This window comes from Aquila chrysaetos, chromosome 5, assembly GCF_900496995.4.
Source record: "Aquila chrysaetos chrysaetos chromosome 5, bAquChr1.4, whole genome shotgun sequence".
Classification (NCBI taxonomy): domain Eukaryota; kingdom Metazoa; phylum Chordata; class Aves; order Accipitriformes; family Accipitridae; genus Aquila; species Aquila chrysaetos.
In genome coordinates, this window is record NC_044008.1 from 73,872,546 (window position 1) to 73,898,260 (window position 25,715).

The 25,715-nt window shown below is 41.6% G+C and overlaps 1 protein-coding gene across 3 annotated transcripts in view; it reads left to right on the plus strand.

The window, feature by feature from the left end:
- Positions 1 to 8,939: 8,939 nt before the first annotated feature.
- The window catches only part of KCNJ16 (potassium inwardly rectifying channel subfamily J member 16), a 35,422-nt gene continuing 18,646 nt past the window's right edge, over positions 8,940 to 25,715 (plus strand). The window contains exons 1-2 of one of the 3 annotated variants that reach the window (XM_030016241.2): positions 8,940 to 9,026; positions 22,264 to 22,369. The gene's annotated coding sequence lies outside the window, so the exon portion shown is untranslated. Of the gene's footprint in view, positions 9,027 to 22,216; positions 22,370 to 25,715 lie in introns of all 3 variants that reach the window. The other 2 variants (XM_041123924.1, XM_041123925.1) reach the window with 2 other exon arrangements.

The window sequence follows — 25,715 nt, forward strand, 5'->3', positions numbered from 1 at the left end:
TTATTCCCTGATTCACGGATACCGAGTTAGTCATTTTGCCCACCTCAGGATATTTATACCGTTAATTAGTGGCACAAAGAATTGCTATTTCAGGGCTCAAAGAGGCTACACTGTGCATTGTTTTTCTATTCAGTGGTCTGTAACATATGGTAGACTTAAATCTTTGTGCTTATTAAATGACTTACCAACATAGGAACACGCTGGCTTGTTTCATATTACTTATTTTATTTACTCACTTATATTTGGTTGCTAAAACAAACATTTTCCTTGGCTGCAGAGCATTGCGCTCTGTGTGTTGCTGGAGGTACATAAAGGATGCTTACCAGCCCAGAGTTTCTGCCTGCATCCATCCTGAATACCAGCTCCAGACGTCAGCACCCTGAGTGACATCTCAAACATTTCACAGAGACATTACCGCATGACAGATTTGATTTTTTTTCTGGAGAACCTTCCCACTGTGATTGTGTAACACCTCATTGTCCTGAGAGAAAGGTTGTGTATTTACTGGGGATACAGCACGCCTGTGATCCTTAATAATCCCTTGGATTTTTGCATTTGGAGAGCCAGATTACTTTATCTGCGGTACGAGGTATACAATAATATTGTTTCTATTGTTTCTTTCCTTCATCCCAACTATTTGCTAGCTGCATTTCTTGGGACAGATTTGAATGCTGTTAGTGACCTTGTGAAAACACCGTCTCCATTATTAAAACCAGGTCATAAATACCCCTGGGCACAATGAAATGCCTCACCTGCAATTCTTCAAATAGTTTCCACTGCTATTAATTCTTTTAGGTGTATGAGGTCTCGCACATGTCTATTCACTAAATAGATATCATCTGGAGGTAGCTGAATATAACATTTTGGCATCAAATAGCCTGTATATAGAACACCTAGAAGTATTACTTGTGGATTTATCAATGTACCAAATTCTTGATTTCCTGGGATAGCTCATCTGGAGGGAGGAAACCCAGCTTCAAACAGGAAACTGAACTTTTCCAAAGTTCATTGGTGTTGGAGGTCAAGCTTTAGTTCAGCTCATTACAGAGACAGATGTTAAATTCAGATTAGGAGTTACATTTTCGGAAAGTTTAAGAGGTTTTGGGATCTGTGGTTTTGGCCTAACCCACTCTTTAATCAAAAACGACATCCCTGGGCAACAGTCTTTAGCTCTCTCATACCTCTCAGAAATATGCATTCAAGACATACAGAAGCTATTTCAATCTCAAAGAGGAAACTCAGGTCATACTTATTCCCATAATACAGTTGAATAATCTCCTCCAGTTCACAAGAAAACTGTTTTCCCCACCCATATTTCATTTTTTGCCTCTGACTTTTACAACCTTGTGGGTGTGTTCTGTTTTGATAAGAAAAACAGTTTGATTATGATTCTTAAGACAAGTCAAACACATTTGGTTCCAAAGAAAAATTTAAATGAGGACTTTTCTAGTTTGTCAGCCACGGCTTCTACTAAAGTGGCGGTTACTATAAATTATATGTTATAAATATGCTCTTTTAGACAATATTTTGTTTCGAGTTGTTTTTAATTACTTTTATTAGAAACACAATGACTAAAGTGATGTTAATTTTAGAAAACAGTTTCTTCAAGCCTCTGCAAGAAATTCTTGCACACTCATTCAGTGACACAGGTTTTGGGTTTTATATCCTCCACTTAAAGGTGTGAAACAATCCTAATATACCCTTTAAATTAAACACGTGGGTATCAAGCTCGGCCTGTAGAAATACTTTGCCAGGTATCTCTGACAAACATGGCTCTATGCTCTAGGTGCTCTCTGCTCTGTGAGACTCTATGTGCTCTCACCTACTGAAATTTTCTGGCCTGGGAAAGGTGCCTGAACTGCTTGCACAGAGAGCCAGGAATTCACTACAAAGGCACCAAAATGGGGACTGTTGCAGAAAGCCGGCTTGTGAAGAGGCGGTAGCGCTGCCTCAGTGCTGTGCTGTCCTCCAGCCACCTGCCAGTCAGAGGAAAGTTACTGGGCTGTGCTACATACTTGTTTAAAAAAAATAAAAGCCTTCAGAGAAAAGTCAGTTTACAAGATCGTATTACAGTCGCAGCTAAAAATCTGATTATGGTGAGGTATGATGTAAACAGCATTTATGAACACTTATAAAAAAACATTTTGCTACTAAATATTATCTCTTCAAGGCAGGTAAGTATAATTTGCATCTTTATATGTAGGTGAACACCACAGTTGGCTGCAGTCATGTGAAACCTGGAACTGACCCCAGGCTTCAGGCCTGCTTTTTCAGTCTAACATTACTCTGTACAGAAAAGGAATTTACTAAAATATAGCATTTTCCATCCCCTACATATGCCAAAGGATTAGAAAAACAAGTTAAAAGAATGCAGGTGAAAGAAAAAGGAAGTATCTCAACAACTATTTGTAAACAGATGAGAGTATTTAGTTCTTGGTAATATTATACAAAAATAACACCATGAGATTGGACAGCATTCAGAAGTGATCAACAATAATGATTTTGAGCTGGAGACACTGGTTCATGAAAGTAAAATAGTACGATTAGTTTGCATGCCTTGTTTTACCAAATGTAGCACCAGCATTGGAAAGGGATAGCTTAGTAGGATATATGAAACACAGCCATAACTAATAGGATGAAGTCAAGGAAACCAATGCCCTAGATAGCAGGGAAACCTTTCTGAAACCGCTATTTCTTAGGCTGCAACAGTCTGCAAAGAGAAATGATAGAGGCCACATCTCTTGGAACATTTGCAACAAGCTTAACCAAAGCACCAGAAACTGCAGCACGGAGAACAGTCCTGGCTTGGCAGGGCTGCTGACAGGATTAGCAGAGAGGTCTTTCCTAGGGCTGCTGAGGGGCTGTTATAGGGGTTCAGAGCTATTTTTGTCTTTTACGACAACTGTTTGATGAACAACTCTATTATTTCCCAGTTGTCAACGAAAAGGAAAGACTTTCCTGTGGAGTAAAATCTTTCCTCCAAGGTGAAGAATCAATCGGAGACAAATACCAATGTCACATTCCAGCGCTTCACTCCTTATTGTGCTTGGCATGTCACTTCCTCCGTCCTACACTGCAATTGGTCCATACCAGGACAGAACCAGCCTGTTCTGTCTAATAAAATTTTATTGAGTTGCTTTTCAAAATAACAATTCCTATACTGGCACTTTGAAAGCCAGGAAGGCACACAGGCAAGAAAAAACATGCCTACAACTCATTAAGGCTACTAGAATAGTTGCATAAAAGGATCTGACAATGCAGCAGTTTGTCATTCCAGTTTCATTCCACTAATTGTTCTTTTTTTTAAAATGAAAAACTATCACCCCAAAATAGACTGTTTCCACAAGAAAGCACAAAGATGAAATTGGAAATAAAAATCATTAAGTCTTATTATCTGTACAGTCTTGCCAACATTTTTTTTTTTTCCAATGACTTTCTCAAATTCTTTTTTCTGTCAGTTGTGCTCTCTCAAATCCTGTTGGAAAGGAGGGGAAAGGATGAAGGGAAGTGGTCAAACCACCATGTTCTCTAGCATTACAATAATGACAAGCTGACTGTATTCTGAGTTGTCAGTAATTCCTACACAGGTTCAACCCCTGGAAAAACCACTCCGTCACTGACGGTGTGCTGTTTGCACTGCGCCTCTTCACTCCTCGACTTCCAAAAAAACTAAAGAAAATCCGTCGGAACCTGGGCAGGAATTTGCTTTGCTTTAGGATGCCAAAGCTTCCCATGATGGCTCCTGTCTGTGATTAGGGAAGGAAAGTGGTTTCTGAAGAGACTCGGTGGCCTCACACCGGTGCGTTACGTCTCAGCGCACAGACTGGCAGCCCCTGCCTGCACTGCAAGCCTGTCACCTTCTTTTATTTTTTTAATTTCTCTAACGGGGAGGCCTGAGAGTGGGGTTTCACAGATCAGGAGGCGATAAGGAGCCCCTTTGGTGAGGAAGGTGAGTGTTAGGGGCACGTGTGGGACGTGTATTGTCAAGTCTGAGGATAACAGGATGTAAAATGTGGAATAAAGGGATCCCTCCCAGAGGGGGATCGGCGGGGTCTGAGGAGGCATGCCTGAGGGACACCGCGTGGAAAAGCATCCCAGTGGATAAAGCCTGTGCCCACGGGCAAGCTGTTCCGGGGCTTACTCAGCTTTAAGGGGTCTGGGTCCCTTTCAGAAAGCATTCACTGAGAACAATTACATTTCTCCTTCTGGTGTTTTATTTATTGTATCTTTTTTGTCTGCCTGCGAGGGTGCCCATCACAGCAGGTTCCAGTGCTGCCCCTTCAAAAGCACCCACATTTCCAGTGCAGATACCTACCAGTTGAGGGGAGAGAAATACTGGCCCAGAAACACAGAAGGGTATACACAAGCTCCTGTGAAACACTGGGACCTGCAGGACAGTGATACTGTGCATCAGAAGGGTCTGTGATTTTATCCTAGAAATGCTGCCAAGCAAAGGAAGTAAGTGATTATATTTTCCAGGCTTATTACTTCACTTGAAATAACAAAAAACTGCTACATCTTCCTTCTGATCTCCTCCCTTTCCCTCACAGCCTGGAAAGCCCAAGGACAGGTCTGTGTTTGAGAATGGGAGAAAATGTTTCTAAGGTGGTTGCAAATGAACTCTTTAATATGAAAATAAAAGAAAAAAGGGCAAGCATCTCCATTTAATTTCCTCTGTTTGCAGCAAGTCCATCCTTCTCTTGTTACGTCCTGCAACGATGGAAGTCACAATCTATAATTTCTTCTTCCGTCCTTCTGCTAGATAAGTAGGAATGAACCTAACGTGTCCTTGGCTCTTGCACAGGTTGATGAAGCAGAGTCACCCACATAAAGTTAAGAGCAGTTCCAGCCTGTATAAGTCCCTTTAGCAACCACCACCCCAGAAGGGCTTGAAAAAAAGGTGGGTCATTGCCAAGCACAGCCCATTACACGCACTTAAAGGTTGGTGCATAGTCAGTGCACATTGATCCTCGAGGCACAAGCTCCTATTTAGGCCACGCATCTCCACAGCATCTCTACTTGCAGGCGGTGACAAACAAGCGCCATCAGGCTGGTGGTATCAACTGCCTTTGTACTGTCTCGTTCTGTGCACACTTTGTTTGCCTGTCTTACTCTGCTAATGCTGAAAAGAATTCAATTTTAAAAGGGAAAAAATGGAAAAGAAAAGCATAGTGCCATTGAGTCCTAAGAGTGCCATTGAGTCCCTAACTCATTCCCCAGCTGTTTGCTCCGAGGCATTGGGGAGTTATAAATAGCTGGAAGCAAGAGTGCAGAACAGTGGTATATACATTTTGTAAATGGAGCTCTGAGCAATGTCCTTGTTTCAGGACCAGTGAAGTCAATAATGGCCTAGAATCTACCTCCATGTGCAGGTTATTATAACACGGAATAATAATAAAAGTGTTCCTGGATTTTCACAAGTTCAAGCCATAAAGAGGAGGGAAATTATATATCTACTCTGCCTTCCAGTCACTTTTTGTAGCTTTTATTGTAGCTTTTCTCAGAGAAGAGAAGGAAGGAGCAATGTTGGCCATCTCTGGGTATAGAAGAAAAAGGAGGGAGGGGAAAAGAGAGACACAAAAGACTTGAGTCTAACTTCTGTTGGCATCTTTCAGGCTTAACAGTGCTGCAGTCAGTAGCAATAATCATGTAAGCAAGTCGGTATCTGTTCCAGTGGCTTCCTATTACAGACAGCTTTGCAAATACAGGAATCAATGACAAAACCACTGTTGATTATCATGCACTACTTGCCAGTGCAAGCAGTGTTTCTTCATTATTACCAAGGAGAATTACTGTTAGTCATTCTATCAGAGAGTTGGAAGCATGCACAATAATTAGTAAATGTTAGGTATATTATGGTCTAGCAAGAAAAAAAGATATAATGGGGCCTTATGTAGTATGGGACAGGGCATAAGGATTTATGGATACAACTCCTGCTATTCCATTGAGGACTATCACAATAGTGGTCTCCTGAAACCAAGATTTGTGTTTGTGTGAGTAAAAAAATAACTTAATTGAAATTTCCCTGTTGGATTGTATTTTGCTTGATCTTTTTTTTTTTTTTTTTTTTGAGTGAAGTAGAATTATACTGATTAAAGTCATTTGTGGTCTCTGCACCCCAGTTTGCTATCCGTACAATGGGACTAAGTGCTCTTACTTACAGGATGGAATACATGGACTTGTGGGACTGTAAGATATTTTGTTAATCAAGAGCTAAATCCCTCCTAGGGTACAGATATTTTTTGAGCCTACCTTGAAGTAGATGACAGATGACATCTTCCATCTGACGGGTGACAGATGCTCTCTCATTGCTGCAGCTAACCCCGTCACTGCCACTGTTGAGTGTATTTGACCAGGAGCAGCTGTAAAATGGTCATGGAACTGTTTGAACAGTCAGAGTAATTTCTACAGCAGGCTATTGCCTTCACTCCTATTGACTTCTAAGGAACTTTTTACTGGTAACCTGAAGGTGCAGACGATGCCAGTGGCAACTGAACTAAAGAAGATAGTAAGTAGAAAAAGAAGGACCATCTGAACAAATCAAGGCTAGAAAGAAGCACAGCACGCTACAGTCATCAGGCAGGGCAAACGGTGATTGGTTCAAAGTAGGAAGAGCCGAGGCAAAAAAGACCGTACATACGCAGCTGCTTCAGTTCCAAGTGGTGTGCTTTGCACATGCTACTGAAGCTCCAGCTTGTGCGATGGGAACATTCATCTGCAGGCAAAGGGGATGTTGTATTATCTACTCCAAGATGATCTTGTTTTCATTTTTATCTTGCGTGTGTTGTCATCTCCTGCTTTGTAGTGCTACAGACTTGTCTTTGCTACAAGCATGAGGCTACACTCAGCAGCGTGTGGTAATTAAGCCCTTTGAGGGTCATGCATATTTTAATTATTACTTGTTTTATTGTCAAAAGCTTGCCCACATGAGATGCAGTCTTGCATTCCATGTGGGACTGAAATAAGGGTCAACACATTCCTTCAGAACCCCAAATATTAAACAGACATTAATTTGTTTTGAGCTTTGCACATTTTAGATGAGCATAAATCAAGATGTATAATGGTGAAAAAATTTCCTCCGTATGTTGGAAAGTTGAACTGAGACACTAACTCTAAGTGACAAAAAGTGGTGGCTGCAACAGAAAATGATTAAATGATTTGTTTAGCATTTATGTAATGTATGAATGCACCTTGTCTGTGTTAAAGCAAAGTAATGATTGGTTTTCCACCAGCAAGGGCTGTGAATTTTAGCTGTATTCCCTTCTGGGATTCTGAAGTTCTCAGGTTCCGGCTTACACAACAGCAAAGTCTAAACGCAGACCAGTTTTTCATCCATGAAATGGAAGTTAAATAACGCTTGACCAAAGTAGACAAAACAAGAAGATACGTAGACTAACTGGAAACATCAAGATTTGAAAATTACCTGATAGGAAAAGGGAGGGGAGGGGGATCAAAGACGTCCCAGGGAATGAAAAATTCCTTCACAGCGCTTCCTGTTCTCTCTGTTATGCTAACCAAGGTAGGATTAGGTTTCAGCTGCCAAAAGAAATAACATTTGTAGATTTTTTTTTTTTTGTCTGGGGAAGTGGGATAGAAAGATTTAAGACAGCTTTTTCCAAACTATTTGCTTTTTGTCAAGCAGTCAAGTCTAGTTATTGTTATTAATTTGTATTACAGAACTACCAAACTGAGACTGGATTTCCATTGTATTAGGTGCTGTACAAATATCCAGTCAGAGACTGGTCTTACCTCAAAGAGCCCGTAGTCTAAATAGACCAGGCAGACAAAGGGCATTTTGCCCTAAGTTGTATAGCTGCTTAGCACTTGCGCTAGGAATTATACTCATCTCTCCTGAGTCATAGCCTGGTACCTCAGCTACTGGAGTACAGTTCTGGAGAACAGAGCTGTCATTAAAAGAAATGAGCCTGCCTTCTTGTATCCAAATACAAGATAAGGTGAGACTGATTCAGCAAAACCAAGATTAATGTGAGTTAGCGTAACTGACTCCTGTTGACGGCTGGCTGTGTGAGCTGGAGAAATCTCATACCACCTTGCACCAACTCATTTCTCTGCTTAGTCCTTACAGTCTGCTGTTGATTTTGTTTTGTAACAGGTTCATTTCATATATAAGGTTCAGAAATGGACAGGGTCTTCGTGCAGGGATTGCATTCTGGTCTGCTCCTGACCTTGCATGGTACAGAACCATACCTAGAAATTCAGATGGCCTAACTTAATCTTGAAGTGCCTAAATACGTCTTCAAGTGCCTAAATGAATAGCCTGAATGTAATGTTGTGAAAAGTGAAAAGCAGTAGCTAGTACACTTTCAGAAAGGTCCTGAAGCAGCAGAGCTTCTGGGCAGGGACGAAGGCTGCGCTCCACCCTGGTTCTCACCACTTTCCAGGTATCTGCCTAGCAGGAACTGACACGTAATGCTACCTGCTCTGTGGCTCGGATAGAAAAGGAGATTGCGCTTCTTGTGTAGACTGGAAGTCTTTACCTTAGCCTCATGCTAATATAGAAACAAAAGACTTTCTGTAGAATAGTAACTGAATGAATAAATTGGAATGTAAGTATAAACTCGAACCTGTTTATTCTAGTTGTATATCAGTGGGTAATTCCAAATCCAATCCCATGTGTAAATATTTGAAGTACCATTTGAATGGTGAAGGGCTTTTCTTACATGGGAGAATTTCCTCCTCCTTGTTTTTTAAATCCTAGCCTAGATGTGCACAGGTAACCAGCTTTCTGCGGTGTGTGTCGGAGCTGCAGACAGGGAGTCGCTGGGCGAGCAGCAGATTGGCTGTCACCTGTTTCTCAAGATGCCAGCAGTTAGCAAAGCAGACCCTCTGAGTTTGCTCACAAGAACAAACTGGAGTAAATGTTTAACTTGAGTCTTTGGAGTCTACGGCTTGTACCTTCCTTTATTATTAACCCAACCCCTGTTTTTCTTTACAGTTGCACAGCTGCTGGCACACAAGAAACAAAGGACCCTTGAAATAACTTCCTCATGGAGGCATGAGCAAAGGTAAAGTACCTTTTGTATTGTTTCCATACCTCTACATGGGAAAGCAGTTGCACATTTCTGTGTTCTGCATTTCTGGTAGGGCAGAACAACCCGTCAATAGCAAGCATTGTTTAATTGTGTCTTTTTTAAACTAGATCACTAGATACATCCAGCTAATTTCATCCTAATTTGACACGAACCGAAAAAGTATCTACGTACATAGTATAAGAGTATGCATGGTGAATCTGTTCAGACATTCACATACTCACCGGTACACACACACTGCTTTCCATCATTTTTTTCTTCACAGCAATAGCCTTGATCTTTTTAACTGTTGTTTTCCTCCTAATTGTTTTCTGTACTGCTCAAGTCTGAAAGGGTCTGCCTCTTCTCCCTGTGGAGAGGCATGACTGCACTATGAAGATCTGAATTTACATCAGTCCTTTCACTAAGCTCACACAAACCAGGTGTACCATTTGTTTTGCTTTCATCCTGCACCCTTGATTTTTTTCGCTTCTCTCGGGTAAGCTGTGAATTCTAGAAGAAAGCTTCTTGGTGAGGCAGGCACCCATCAGCACAGTACAGAAATGACTAGAACACTTGTACCACAATTGCTCTGCTTACTGTGTCAATACGGTGTGAATGCTTGTTTTAAAATAATGTTAAATATCTGTGTATGCTATGGAGTGGCTCAAAATTGGTTTGCAAAGATGAGGATTCACTTGCTCAGCTCTTTTTTTTTATTTTATTTGCTGTGACATAAATTTACATGGGAAATGATATAATTGAACTTTAGCCATAGTGATGCATCAAAGGAAATCTGAGTGAAGATCAAGAGTGGAAGTTAAAACAAGTGCTTAAAGACATTAAAAAAGTAGCTGTTGATTGTGTTGTATAATTACATATTAGATAAATATAATACATTTTTAGAAACAATAACATTTTAATAGAAATGGGTTTTACAAACTTCAGTAAAAGAAGAACCAAATTGTTCCTGTTTCCAGCTGCTCAGAATACCATTTTACTCTGTGAGTAAATCCTGTAAGTCAGGTGTGATCTCCATCTACGCAGACAATGTCTCAGCCCCAATATGTTCTTTAAGAAGACGCAGGTGCAATCTCCTCTCTGTACTTCTGCGTGTGTGCTGCCTTGTGAGGATAAGCAGGTCCAAAACTATTGAGTGCTGCTGGGGAGGAGATTTCTAAAGGCACTGCAGCTGCACTGTTTGCGTTTTGATTTATATTAAAGCAGCATTTGCAACATGGTATGCCCTGCCCTCAGAGTAAAACAGTTCCTTTACATTATCTTTGAGCTGTATTGGCAATCAAAGTATTTGACCTGTAAATACTTTGGAATCTGGTGTAAGACACACCATCTTCATAGTTTCTGAAAAGAAACTATAAATAGCTGTTTGGGAGTAGTTCATACATCTCTGATTCTTGTAAGCCTATTAGATTAGGAAGACGACTCTGCTATTCCATGTTTTGATCAGATCTAGCTGTTTATTTAGCCCTAAATATCATTGGCACCATAAGCAAGGGATGATGCAGGGATGATAATGTGGCTAATAGATATTTCCAAAACATCTATCACATATAGCTAGATTCTGTCACTTTACTCGAACTGAAGAATACTGAAATGAATGGGAGTATTGGTGAAATAAATTAGTATGTATTGGAAGGATGTCAGAAAACAGGCCCGAGTGACTATGAAAATCTGAATCATAAGATAGAAAAAGTAAATGAGGCGTTGCATGAATTTCAAGAGACTGACACCTTGGTTATGAAGTAAGTGGGAAGTCACTTGTGGAGCTTTGAACCTGTTTCTACAATGGCCAAATTCAGATTTTACAATTTACTCAAAGATTAAGAGACAAACAAGCAAACAAAACATAAATCTGTGCTCTAAAAGAATGGGAGAATTGGCAAGTTGATAAAGAACCTTGTGTCTGTTCAAAGGTGACCTAGGTCTTCAGAGGATGAATTTGCCTTCTTTTTTCTCAGGAGTTTAATGTTTGTTAAGGGTCCACGGGTTTCTCCATTTCCTGAGCATTTTTTTTTTTCCAGTCTGGCAATTCTACAAAGCATATGTTGGACTTTAAACGTATTTGCGTAGCTTGTTCTGGGTGCTATGAAATGCAAATAAAGACCCTGGCATCAAAAGGGGATGGAGTGCTTTGAAGATGAAGGGCTTGACAAAGAGCCAAGGAGCCAATGGACCAGTGAGAACTGGAATTCTCATAGGACTTAAAGGACACTGGTGAGTTAAAGGGCTGTTGGTGAAAGCAAACACACATCAGAAAGGAACCAGGGGAGATCTTCATTGCTTTCTCCTGGCTCATTGCTTTCTCCTGGCTAATTGCTTAGGCCAACAGAGCTGCCTCAACTCAGCTTCAGAACTGAAGAGGTTAAAGAAAAAAGTGGATAAGGAACTTACTTGAGGGCTGTTCCAGAGGAGAAGGTGGGAAATGAGAAGTGTCTAAATTCTATATTGCCTGTATTAAAAGTGGACAAGGTCCTTGTGCCTGAGTTAACTTTTGGCTCTGCTGGTGTGACAGAGCCAGCAGCAAGAATCCCAGCACAACAGGACTTTGAGCCCTGTAGGGGTTTTGCTTCATTGGTTGGTTGGTTTTTAGTTTTGTTTTTTTGGTTGGTTGTTTTTTTGGTTGGTTGTTTTGTTGGTTTTTTTTTTTAGTGCAATGCTAGGAGCCAGTTCTGAAAACATTCTGGAGATACTAAAGGATAGGATAGGATAGGTAGGATACCACCTTGTCATGCTTCAGAGACATACAACAGAAAGCAGAAAAGCATAATTTTCTAGCACCACTGCCCCATCCAGGCTCAGTGGCATTATTCTGACAATAAATAGATTAGACTTTCTTGGGGAAAAAAGTACAAAGCAGTAACTGCTTTTTGTGCCTCACTCCAGCTCTTAACATGCTTCTCAGCTCCTGTATAACTTCACAGCAAAAGACTCAATTGGCTAGCAGCAATGTGTGGTGTCAAGTGTTAAAATGCAGTCGCAATCATAGAAATAACAATAACACTATTCCATGATATGATCAGGGTTTCTTTTTCAGAATCTAATGATGTTAAAATAAATGGAATTATGTTGCTTTTCATTTTTTTAAGTCAGTAAATTCCAAAAGAGGATTTGCCCCATTTCTACAATGTGCTTAAGGTCTTACAGCGCACGATCAAACGCAGATTTATTAGGGGCATGAGGGGTTGGCATACGGCATTCTCTGCTTAAAGCTGCTCAGTGCCTTTTCGTTCTGGTCAAGGAGGATTTTTTTTCATCTTAATCATTATTCATGAGACCATATGGGGCCTTGCATTTTCCAGAGCTTTTTTTTATTGCACTGAAAAAGTGGTGAACACTCTTTTAAACAGAAAGGAAAACTTGGTGTTATGGATAGGACTAGAAAATGTGAATTGGAGAAAACAGCACACAAACGTATCTAGTGGAAGGTTTTTCCTTCTTTTTATTTACACGGTCAGTGAGAACACTTCCCCTGGCTTCAGTGGATGTTAGATCAAATCACAACGTCTCTCTAACTCTCCCCCTCTGCTGGCAATTCAGTTCTTGCTACGCTGTCAGAGCTGCGTAGGATCTCTCAGCTTTGAAAAAAAAATCTTTTAAGAAGTCATATAGTACCATTCCTCATTTGAGTCAAAGGATGAAGCACCTAAGAAAATTCCGGGGTGGTGGAAGGCAGGAAAAGTAATAGATGCTGGGGAAGGACAGGTAGATTCTGCAATGTGAGCTGTATCTGTTTACTTTTTATAGCAATTGGAATGAAGCACACAGACTGTGATTGATAACACCTGGTCAAGAAGATAGTGTTTCTGGTTCAAACATAAGGAGCAAGCATTCAGTAAGGGCACCTTAGACTTTTACCACACTTCATTTGAGAACCCAAATCAATTTCCACCAGTAAGCCAACAAAGCATTATATCATTCTTGTATTTTGAAACACAAAATAAATAATGTACAAACCAGTGACTGCAGATAAGATTATTTCACACGCTTTTGAAAGCCACTGCAATTTACAGAATATACAACACGGGTGCAGTCCATGTTCTGCAATATCGTATGTTATAGATCTTAACAATTGTGCTTTGTAATGTGCAGAAAGATTGGATGGTTGTATCTGAAATGTTTAGCTTGTATGTGTACATGATGTGAGAGGGGTTTGTCTGACAAGAATATTTTCCTACTCCTGTTTCACAGTCCTTCTCGATGCAGATTTTTTTTTTTATTCTTAATCTGCTCTGCACAATTCTTTGCTTTGTTCAGCACAGAGGCATGAAAGTTGCCAAATGTAAATGACGATCTCTATTGGAGGAAGAGAAATCCAGTCCTTGAAGTAACCTTTTCCACCAGTGTTTAGAAATTTCCTCTCTCAATAGAAGCAGGAGCATTTCTTTTCAAAATTTCTTCTGGCCAGCTATGAATATGTTTTAAATATATAACACAGAAAACTGGGATACTATGGAGGTCCTGATTTTGAACAGAAACTGAAAATTCTCTGTCTTTGATGGAAAAATTCTCTCCTGAAAATAAGTGTACTAAATATTTTTGGTGTCATGGGGGGCTATTAAATTCCCAGGTATTTGCTCAGTTCTAAAGACAGCTGTTTCCTCCCTCCAGACCGAACTTGAAGCAGTGAACAAGCATGCAATGAACTGAGTTTATTTAGTTGGTAGGCAGATTATTTTGCAATTGTGGAGTATGAAACAGTCTTATCCGAAAATGAAATCCCTAGTGTTCAAGATAATGGCAGAGATGTATGTCTTAGAGAAATGAAGTTCTAACATTCATTAATCCAAATGATAGTTTTATCTAAATTGCCAGCTCAGATCCACAGATTGCATGGTTGCTTAGTTTTCTTCTGGCATAATTCCATGTACAGAAACATTTTTTGAGATGAGGAGAAAGCACAATCAATATTTTACTGAAAGTAGTTTTTAGATAATCTTTTCTTTTAACTCAGAAAAAAAGCACCTGTTCTCTCTGTTCTTTTAGTGCTGATGAAAGGTCTTAGTAAGACTACATTCAGAAAAAGGATTCACTAGTTTGGGACTTTGGTGCATTTTCAACATTCAGACACTTTCACCTTGTCTTTTGTTCCTAGCTCAACTTCAGAAAATCCTCTCAGGTTAATTTGTTTTCCAGTACAAAATCACATGAAACCTAAACCGAGAGCAAGGCATTTTCTTCTTTTCTTTCCTCCCCGCCGCCGAAGAATGAGAAAATCCCACTCAGTCCGAGCAGGCAATGCTGTACGGCAGATCTTGAGATCAGATGTCCTGGTTTCAGCTGGGATAGAGTTAACTGTCTTTCTAGTATGGTGCTATGTTTTGAGTTCAGTATGTGAAGAATGTCGATAACACACTGATGTTTTCAGTTGCTGCTAGTAGTGTTTAGACTAAAGTCAAGGATTTTTCAGCTTCTCATCCCCAGCCAGCGAGAAAGCTGGAGGGGCACAAGAAGTTGGCACAGGACACAGCCAGGGCACCTCACCCAAACTGGCCAACAGGGTATTCCATACCGTGTGACGTCCCATCTAGTACAGGAACTGGGAATGGGGGGTGGGGAATCGCCGCTGGGGGACTAGCTGGGTGCCGGTCGGCGGGTGGTGAGCAATTGCACTGCGCATCATTTGTACATTCCAATCCTTTCATTATTGCCGTTGTCATTTTATTAGTGTCATCATTATCATTATTAGTTTCTTCTTTTCTGTTCTATTAAACCGTTCTTATCTCAACCCACGGGTTTTACTTCTTTTCCCGATTCTCTCCCCAATCCCACCGGGTTGCGGGGGGGGGAACAAGCGAGCGGCTGCGCGATGCTTAGTTGCTGCCTGGGGTTAAACCACGACATCAGAGCTGCAACAGTTTGAACTAAGACAACCGAGGAGACCGAGAAACCTTCCTGAACGTCCTTGGGGCTAGTTTCTCACCCACCTCGTTCCCTCCCGGAGGGAATCCCACCCCCTGCGAGGAACCGGGGCCGGCTCCGCCGCCGCCGGCCGTGGTGCTGAAGGGATAGCGCCCACCCCCGCGCCCGCCCCCGGCCCGCCGCCCTCCGCTCGCTCCCCTGCCAAGAAGCTTTCTGTCCCTCTCGGCACCGCTCCTGAAGTTTTCCAGTCGTTGAACGAACGGGAAGCGAAAAGGGAGGCGGTGTCAAAGCGCTTCTGCAGCACTTTCGGCCAGAGAAGTTGCTCAAAAAACGGTGTTCCTGCCCCAAAGCTTGCTGGACTGTCGAATCACAGAGTCGGAGAATTATTTAGGTTGGAAAAGACCTTCAAGACCATCGAGTCCAACCGTAAACCTGGCGCTGCCAAGTCCGCTGCTAAACCGTGTCCCTAAGTGCCGCATCTAGACCTCTTTTAAATACCTCCGGGGATGGTGACTCAACCACTTCCCTGGGCAGCCTGTTCCAATGCTTGACAACCCTTTCGGTGATGAAATATTTCCTGATATCCAATCTAAACCTCCCCTGGTGCAACTTGAGGCCATTTCCTCTCGTCCTATCACTTGTTGCTTAGGAAAAGAGACCGACACGCACCTCACTACAACCTCCTTTCAGGCAGTTGTAGAGAGCGATAAGGGCTCCCCTCAGCCTCCTTTCTCCAGACTAAACAACCCCAGTTCCCTCACCTGCCTCTCATAGGACTTGTTCTCTAGACTCTTCACCGGCTTCATTGCTCTTCTTTGGACACGCTCCAACACCACAATGTCTACGGACGATGTCCACTATGCTCCGTGGAACTTAATTTCTCCTCCCCAGTAACAATTACTGGGATTTTAAACATTACAGTAGTACTTAATGCGCCCAGTAATGGTCTGTTGTGCTGCTTCACCAACACAGAGCAAAGAATTGGTCTCCAGCCTGAATTGCCTACAGCTTAATTAGCTATGACACACATTACTTCTTGTGCTAAACTGCTGCAGGGGGATGTTGTATGTTGTTAAACAGCTGCTGGATTCTGCCCGAGAGGGAAGTCTATTTATGGGTTGTATTTTGGGTTGTAAAGTTTGCAACTATGCTTAGGAAACAGCAAAGCTATAGAACTGTGCTGAATTATTAAGAATGTTCAGTCACACAGAACAATAACCATAAAACAAGGGGTCAGACACCGGCTGGCCCCATGTGGGTGGTGTACAGGGACAGAAAGCATAGGTCATCCTGAGTGCAAGGGCTACTGCTGAGTAGCAATACCTAAGCAGTCAGAGACCATTAACAATTACCCTCTGGCCTGTGGAACTGGCTGGATCCAGACAGCTCAAAAAATAATGTAACCCCACTGGAGAGACTGTACTTATGCAATGGGAAGTTCTGAGGAAGATTTCCTGACTCACTAAGGAATCTGGAACCTGGAAGTACAAATGTTAGTGAAAATTAAGACTTTTTTTCTTCAAGTACTTTGGAAAAAAATGACTTCCTGATTCTCAGTAACATCCTAAGACCAAGGGGTTAGCTATGCGGTTGGCAAGGCCTGGGCTATTTCTATTTATCAAGTATCCCATTTGAATTGCCCTGCCAAGAACTGAATATTTAGGATTTCCATGGCAACATATTTCTGAAGCCATATTACAGTCAGACTGACGCGTGTCAACTGATACAGGGATGCAGAAGGTAGTGGCTGAATTTATTCAAGCAATCACATTCTCTTTTCCAAGGCTAATGCACATGAATACTGAGTTAGCAAACTGAATTGACAGGGATTCCATCTCAATGAACATGTATAATGTTCCAGCCCAGGAGAGTAGCATTTAATTGATGAGTGGGATTATATTTACATAGCAATTATAACAAAGTCAAGGTTGGCTTTATGTGAAAGACTATTTGCTGTAGTATCTTGCTGCTTGGTTGTCCAGGAAAGCTGTTCCTTTATGGCCAAGAAAAAAAAATCAGAACAGATGCACTCAGTTTTTACATGTGCTTCTTTTCATATTCCGCAAATACTCACTTCATGAAGCCAACTCTGTAGTCACAGTGTGGTTACCTTAGATATATACATTAATTTACTCCATTATAACTTACATGCTGATTGTTTAACTGCACAAGTATTAATAGTTATTCACTGCTATCCTCAAATGGCTGTTCAGTAGCTAATGTAAAATGAATAAGGGCTCATTCTAAATCCCATATAAGTCAATGGGCATCTTTCTCCTCATTTCATTCAGAGCTGGAATTAGCTATCCCTGCCGCAGTGCCCCCAGATATTAATTTTTTGTCCTCAAGAAACCTTTGCAAGGTAAGGTAATGCTACTGACTCAGTTTCACAGATGGCAAGCTGGGGCCAGAAAGGTTACCTCAGAATCATCCAGCATATACACAGAGGTCCTGACCCTCATCATCCCTTCAGCCTGGGTTTGTTTCCATGGATAGTGGGAAGTGGAGAGAGGAAAGGTGTGTGCCTGAGTTTTGCTCCAACATGAAGTTGGATTCAGGGGCAGGGAAGCAGCTGGACCTCGAAGCTAGGAGGCAATTTCACATCTTGTAGTTCTGTGTAGTCAGAGAGACCAACAGCTGTATTCAGATGTCTTCTTATGGGGCCTAGCGTGGCGTTAAGTTCTGCTGATGGCTCTGGAAACAAGAGGGTGGTGAGGAACTCAAGCCATATATTATCTATGGTATGGCAAGGAGAAATATGCATGACACCAATGCTGAGCGATCTGAATACCTCTAGACACTGAGAAGAAGGGTGGGCTGTACTCAGAAGCCTAACACAAGTGCCGTACTCAGAAGCCTAACACATGTGCCATACTCATCTTTTTTCATTGACTCATACAGGGACCCAGGTCTTGGCATCCTTGAATTCCCAAATGGTGAAAAGTGATCATCCTTTTCTTGAACTTTGATACAAGACAGTGTGGTTTAGGTCCATCTTTGCTACTGCACTAGGAAGATATCCCTAAGTGGCTTACCTAAGGATATACTGTGTTAGAGACAGGGAAATAAACTTAGGTCTCTTGAGTCTTTTACCACAAAAGCTTTCACTGCTCTCAGTCTTATTGCCATGGAAATTGTCTCCATAGCTGGTATTAGAAATGCCTTGTTGACATCATTAGTAAAGCATATAATAGATAGCTGAACTGCTCTGATATTTATCTTTAGGTCAACAGCTATTGAGACTCCAGAGGCAGATTAGAAAAAAACATAGACTCTTTATTAGTAGAACTTAATTTAACTGTATTTAAACTTCATTAAGGAGTAAAAAAAATGACCTTTCTTAATGCACTCTTTCTTTATAAAGTATGAAATAAGGATATTAGATTAGTTTGATCCTGGTTCTTATTATGCACACACAGTAGATGAGAATGCAAAAATTCCCTCATTCAGTTAGGTACTCTTGGATGTCAAATCAAAGACCAGGTGCTCCACAAGCCCATTTCCTTTCTTCAGTGTTTTATGTTTCCTAGCCCTGTAATTCCCCCCAGGAAACCAGAAGAAATCTTAATTTCTTACCCCCCTCCCCCCCATTAAAGTAACAGCTCTGGTCATTTAAACAATCAAGCACATGTTCTTACACTGTCTGCACCTCATGCTATCCATAAATGGTGATGTGGTAAGAAAAACCATGGAGGAAAGGAAAGGAAATGACATTAACCTTTTCCATCTGATAAATAAGGGCTCTATTCAGCTGCAATAATCCACATCCTTCCCTAGAGATCCAGTTAATGTAATACCTAAGGGCTCAGTTCATTTAAAATTATTTCCACACTGGCCAGCTGATTTCTTGGTGAATTATTCAGTCCCCAGACTGAAATATTCTCCCTGTGCAATAGCACATGTAAAAGGGCTAGAGTCCTTCTGTAGCTCCCAATAGTCTGAATGTCCTCTCAGACATGCCAGAGGGTCTGTGACATCCACATGGTTTATCTGCACCCTCTAAGTTAACAGGAACTTTTGTCCTGATTTTCATGGGACCACCAATCTGTAAGCACTGAAGATAGCATACCTTGTCCCATTTGCTGCTCTTCTCTGCAGGGGGCTTCTCACCTCGCTATCAAACTTTAAGCACCTGCAGTTTATAGGTAGTAAAAAGAGAGTTAGAACTTTGAATGAGTGGAAATGTAGCAACAGACTCAGCCGGTTCAAAAAAGGCAGCCTGGATTATGCACATTGTTGCTGGAGTTTGAGATAATGGATGTAGATCAGAGACCACCGCAAGGTTGCTTGAGAGATCCACTCTCCCAAAGACTAAAAGCTGGGAATCAAAATGTGTTTTTTTTCTTTTTCCTTTTCCCCCTTTGCAATACATAGATGGCTCCAGTGTGACTGGTATCTGCTCAGCTATAGCTGCCCAAGAAACTTGCAAAGACAAAGGACTGTTTGTATGCATTGAGGCAGATGTTTTCAAAGCAGGACAGGGGAGCAGGGCATACAGAATCCGATTGCAAATCAATGGGAAACACTAGTCTAACACCAGTAGCAATATGTGAAAATCCCAGATTTTTATTAGCTGTATGGATCCATAGTTGATTGAAAGCCATGGGAATCTTGTCATTGGCATCAAGACATTTTGGATTAAGTTCCTACATTATGAGACATGTTCCTTCATCTTTTTTTTTTTTTTTTTTTTTAAGGGAGTGTAACTAATTGAGTATAATAAACCAAAGTTGTATGCAATTTTGCAACCTTTCTGATGCTGTAATAAGCTGTGCTCTGAGGGTTCATTATTAGACTGTCCTGAAACTTGCTAGTTAAACAGGAAAAACAAGAAATCTGACCTCACTCTTGTACTTAATTGAAGTGCCTTTATTGACTGATTTTAAGCTCTTATAGCAACTCTGTTTGGTAAGAACTATGGGCCAGCTCTTGGCTCGTATGGACCCTTAGCTCCTGGGGTGGACACAGCCTGGCCACACAAACACATGTCACGGTCCAGGCTTGCATCACAGGGTTGGACTGGGACTGAGCAGGAAGCTATAGCTGGAGATTGGCACATTTTCCTTTCTTGGAATGCTGCTCAGCTTCTCTCCTCTTCCAGGAGCCCACAGGCCAGCCGGCCCATGTGGCGTCAATATGCCAGAGGTCAAGCAGGAGTGCTGTACGGGGCATGTTTTAGTTCCTGGCTCTTTGGTTTTGGGGCACTTAACGGGTCAGCAGAGAGAATAAACCCCTTTGGATCTACCCTGCCTTCTTAAGGATTCTGCAAGTTGCGAGTCTCTAGAAGGGTCTGGATCTCCAGCCTCATAGTGCTGAGGAGGGAGGACTGAGAAGACTTATATATCAGTGCCAAAGCAAGCTACAGCTGGATCTCTCTGCTAGTAAATCTACCTTTGATACAGTAATGCTGAGACTGGCACACACTTAATGCTAATACATTCTTATCCCCTTCGCATCAGTATTAGAAATTAAGGCAGAAACATGAAGACTGTTACCATGCTGTAACCTTAAGAACAGTTTCTCACTTCATAGAGGCACTCAGCAGGCACCGGTGCATTCAGCCATGATTCATTATCACTGAACTTTGGTGCTGGCCCTGGCCAGTTTTGTCTGGGTTCAGTTAACTTGTTCCACTGGCAGGAAAGATTTCTGAGCATTTGTGTTATCTCTGTGGAAATCTTAAGTAGGGAGCTGAACACGATTGAGAACAGTTGCCTGACAGAAGAGACAGAAGGAAAATGCATTCTGCAGGAGACTAGGGAGGAATGGAAGACGGTCCTGGAATAGAGGGACATGGCCCTCCCCTGGTATAAGAGAAAAAGCTGAGCTAGCAAGAGGTGGAACTGGACATTATTGTATATGATGTCATATTTATTTTGTGTGATACCCATTGAATTCACCTCTAATCTAGTTCACCATAATGTTAAATTAAACTGGCTGTTTTTTTCCCAAAGGTTTTGGAACACTTACGCTTTTGCGGAGCTGTTGCTTATTAGCATACTAAATACTGTAATGCCAGCCATAGTGACACAGGTAAATGAAGTCTCTGAAACTTCATTGTTATAAACCTGCTGCAAATCTGACCCAGAGGAGATATGGATTCTATTCAAGGAGTCTGTCATGCAAATTTATGCAGATGACTGTCATTAGACTACTGTATGCTTGCTTGAAACAGTGGGGTAAGGAGAGACAGCTACTCCGCAGAGAACAAGCCATAGAAATTGCAGATTTGTGCTCAAACTGCCATTTTAGGAAAAGTATTAGAGCACAAAAGAGACTTGCCTGTCAATTCTTTTGATAGATTGCAGGAAAGTGGGAGTGTAGAAGCTATTCCATCACCAGCCGCCAACCTCTTGGCTTCTCTTTCTCAGCATTTATTAACAAATATTTCTGCCCATGAGTCCCCAGAAGCAAAGCTCCGTGGCCAGGTGGGCACAGGCACAAGCAGCAGAGGTGCACAGAAGTGGGAGCAGGCAGAGTTCATCCCTAATCTGAAGACCTTGTTGATAGGCTCAGGATAAGATTACTGTCTGCATCTTGTATGTGACACTCTCGAATGGGCTGAGTTAAAAAACTTTGTAGTAGCAGGAGTTTCCAGGATTGTATTTTGTCTTGGTGAGCCAGAACACCTGGGAAGGCTGTGGAAGCACACAACCGATAGTATTGCTCTGTACTGCATACTCCTCTTTTTACACTGACCTCTTTTTTGTGGCCAGTGTGGCCTGCTAAAGATCCCTCCCAGCTCCCTGGGATTACTATCACATTTCAGGTGACAGTGACAGAAGGCGAGCTGGTCTCTGCGCAACCAAGTCAGAGGATGGAGTAGCACAAGAGTTTAATGTAACCTGCTTTCTGCTGTGAGTGCGGGCAGGTTAGCAACAGCAGAGGGTTCTGGGGGAAAGATGAGGACTTCAGACACTTACCGGTGACTTTTATTATACATAGTGGTGGTGGGATGCAAGGATGAAATCCAAGGCCCAAAGATAATTTGTGCTGCATGCAAAAAGCCCTTTCCACTTCTACAAAAATCCTCTTGTCAAGGCTGCCTTAAAGGGGCTATAATTACCTGTTGTATCAGTTGTCAGAGAAATAGGAAAGGTTTGGGTTCAAATTAGTTCCTGGTGTAAATCCTCTAGTTGCTTCATACTTATTGCAAAGTAGTCGTTGAGACTTTTTGAGAAAAAAACCTGGAAAACTGCTGGGCTCCCAAATGTAGTGTATTTCTTGTCAGTTCTAATGTGCTGAAAGGATGGGATTTTCTGTGAACTTTTCCCAAACAGTCTTGCATTTTTTTCTCTCTTTGAGAGGGGGAGGAGTTGTGCCTAAAAAAACAAACCCAACCTGTCGTTCTCAGCTCTGCCAACCTGTCAGTCCAGCCATGCAAGAGAGAGGGAGAGAGACAGAGAAAAAGAAAGGAGGGAGTGAAGCAGAGATTCTGTCAGATCTCAGAAGACTTTAAGGTAAAGTCCATTTCTCATTTCCTTGATTATGCTTGTCTCTGTGTGTGTACATGTAAACAGAAATTCTGTTACCTTACAGAGTTTTAAACTAACTAAACAACCTGTATGAGAATAAACTGTTTATCTTGTTCAACTGGAAGTGTGTTTTGCATGTAACCTGGCAGCTTGTTAGTTGTTTGGAAACACAGTTTCTCTCTCTGAAATTCAGAAGGAGAGTTTGTGTTCATTTGAATATTAAAAAGAGGCAGAGGTTTAGTGCTTGTATGAATACATGTTTGGGAAGGATATTAAGCTGTGTAATTTCAGGGCTGAAGCCAGCCTCTAATTACTGAAGATCAGGATAAGAACTTGTTAGAGGAGGGAAATTCTTCCAAGGCTGCCTACTGCAGGGCTCTTACACCTTCTCCTGGAGCATTTGGTATTAGCTACTGGTGGAGACAGGATACAAGACTAGACAGACTGTGGGTCCGATCCAGTTTGGCAGTCCTACGTTCCTCCATTCCTGTCTGTCCGTTTCTGGTGGGGTTTATCCAACTTGTCATTACCAGAGGAGGAACAAAGCTAAGGTGCAGCAAAACTGCCCGCATGAATTCTTGAGTTAGGAGGGCAGACCAGCAGAGGCACTTTCAGCTCATACCAGAGGAAATTGAAGGTTACAGACTGTGAGAAATTTTGGCTGAAATGAGTGTGAGTCAGAAGAATCATTCTGCCCCAGAGCTTGCCTTATGAGTCTGGTCTGGGCAACCAGTTTGTTGGAACAATAGTGGTAGAGGGGGCCTAGTGGTGAAGGCCTGAAATACAAGAATGGACACAGTTTTGTTAGATCTGAGTGTCTGTGCGTGAGGACCTGTGTGAATGTGTAGCTGTGCACAAATGTATATGTGCAAGGAGTCTGCTGAGAGATTCTGACCCCTAGTATGCCATGAAAATCCGCAAACAAATGTAAGAAAGGAAGAATTATGTTCATCCACGTTAGAGGTACCCCTATTTCTATATTTCTAAATCCCGAACAAACATTTTAAACTGTACTGAAAACACTGTAATATCTTTCTAAGTAAGATGAGGGTCTGGGAAAGTCATATAGAAGGCAAACTGCTGGACAGGATTTCCTTTCCTTGCTGTATATTTAGGGTTTTCACTCCTACTGCCAAGGTGTGCCTGCTTAAGACAACCTGTCTAGTAATACTAACCCAACAGACAGAACAAGTTGAAAGATGGCAAAGACAGACAATACAATCGTCGTGTTGCTCACTGCATGGGTTGCAATGCCCTTGCCAGGGGTCTGGTTACATAATACCGGCTTCTGCATCTTCCTTGTTGTTAAACTTCCTCAAATACTTGTGCCTGTGCCGTAGTTTTGGATTGAAGCTCTCCTCCCATGGCAGCGGCCACAACAGAGCTGTGAGCCTGGGAAGAAGACAGAGGTGATCCAGATTAGAGAGGGGGGGTCTGTGAGGTGGTCTGTCCATATGACCATTCCTATAAAAAAGTTTGCAATGTCCTTGCGTTACTTCAGTTTCCTTTCTTCTGGCAGTGTGGTCTCCTGGGAACTTTGAGCTGGTGTTTCTTATTACCCCTGACTCATTCCCCTTGGGGATGGTGATACAGAGTGAGACTATAAGCTTTTAATACACAAAAGAAATTCTTTTATAGATAGTGGTTTTTGTAGTATTATTATAAGCTTTCCTGCCAGAGCCAGAATGGAGAGGGAAGTGCTTTTTCAAGTCACCATAGGAGATGGAGAAGAGGAAGCGAATGCTTCAGTTCTGGTGGGGATAAACACTCCTACTGCTAGTTACAGTAAGAGAAATTAGTCACTGAAAGAAGGAAAGGAGGAAAATTCTTTAGCTTTCATGAACTGCGAAGACTTCACTAAGACTCACAGCACTTGTGCATCTTCTTTTTGCTTTCTCTTCTCTTCTTTCCTTTTGTTTACATGATTTAAAGGAATGCAAAGCAGACTTGGGGCATCTACATGCCACATTCTACAATGCTGACGGGCATTTTTCAAATGGGAGCAAACATTCTGATGCACTTGTTTCATTACTGCTTTGGAAAGGGTGTGAATGTACTGATGTAACAAAATTGGTGCTACTAAGTCAGCCAAGCTCCCTAGAGATCGGACAATTGATCTATGTACTGTCAAATGCAAGATTATAGTACATGTTGATAAATGGTTTAACACTGCTGAGCAAATGTCAGTTGATCAATCAGAGTTAACCAGCTGCAAACTTGCTAAATTCAGGCAATGTCCAGGCAATCCATATTTTAGATGGGCTTCATTAGTGTAGCTGTAACAACTCAGCACTGCAACAGAAGGGAAGAAATGTCAGAAATACAAGTGAAGTTCTTACCAAGATTTCTATATCTGTCATTCTGGAGGCAGAAAGAGCAGGTACTGATGTATCAGTCATTTGTTCAGGAAACTGTTTCTAAAGAAACAAACTTTTGCAAAGGAAGTCTTACCAGACAAAAAGGTTGCAATCTGAGAAACCCTTCTTCCAGTAAAGGTTCTGAATAGTTCTTGGAAAGATCAAAAAGTTCTTGGAAAGAAACACTTCCTACTGAGAAAGATTCTGCCTTTCAACAGGACACTGCTAATTCACCTCGCTCAGTGTTCTCCGATGTGATTAAGATTCTCTAGATTGGCTGATGCCTTGCCATTCTTTCTTTTATTAGTTACCTTTCTTGCCCAATATTCTCACCATGAGCTTTTGGTGAGAATATTTGGTAACAGAACATCCATTTCCAGTACCTATTGTGCAATTAATATGCCATATGACAAATACAAACAAGCCAAACAAACAAAACCAACCTCAGATTTATTTTCTGTTTGCTTTTTAAATTGGGATAAGACCTTCATTTGATTCTTCATCTTTTCTTCTTACATTGTAAAAGCAGACTAGCTGTCTGTCCTGTCTGGCAGGAAGCAATTCTGTAACCCAAGAAGCCATTGTGTTACTTTTCACAAGGAACTGTTCATTTTTTGTAGTTTGCAGTCATGATAGTAGCACTGGTTCCTCTTTTTAAAGCAGTTAAATTCGTGTTTTAAGAGTGCAGACAGGGGAGAATATGCTTCAAATACTCAAATGTTATTTGTGGTGACACGCTGGATTGGAGAATTGGAAGAGTGGAGAGTGTTTCAGCCCTTAATTTCCTGTGGAAAGATTCAGCTGAGGAAGCATTGAATTTTTGGTTTCTCTTTGCTGTCAACATGGTAGAGGATAGTAGGTCAATACTAGCCTGAGAAGATCTAAGAATTGACATTTGATAAAAATCAACAGCCTGGGAAACAAACTGAAAAGAGGCAATTTCAGTGAACAACCATTTTTCAGACAAGTTTTCC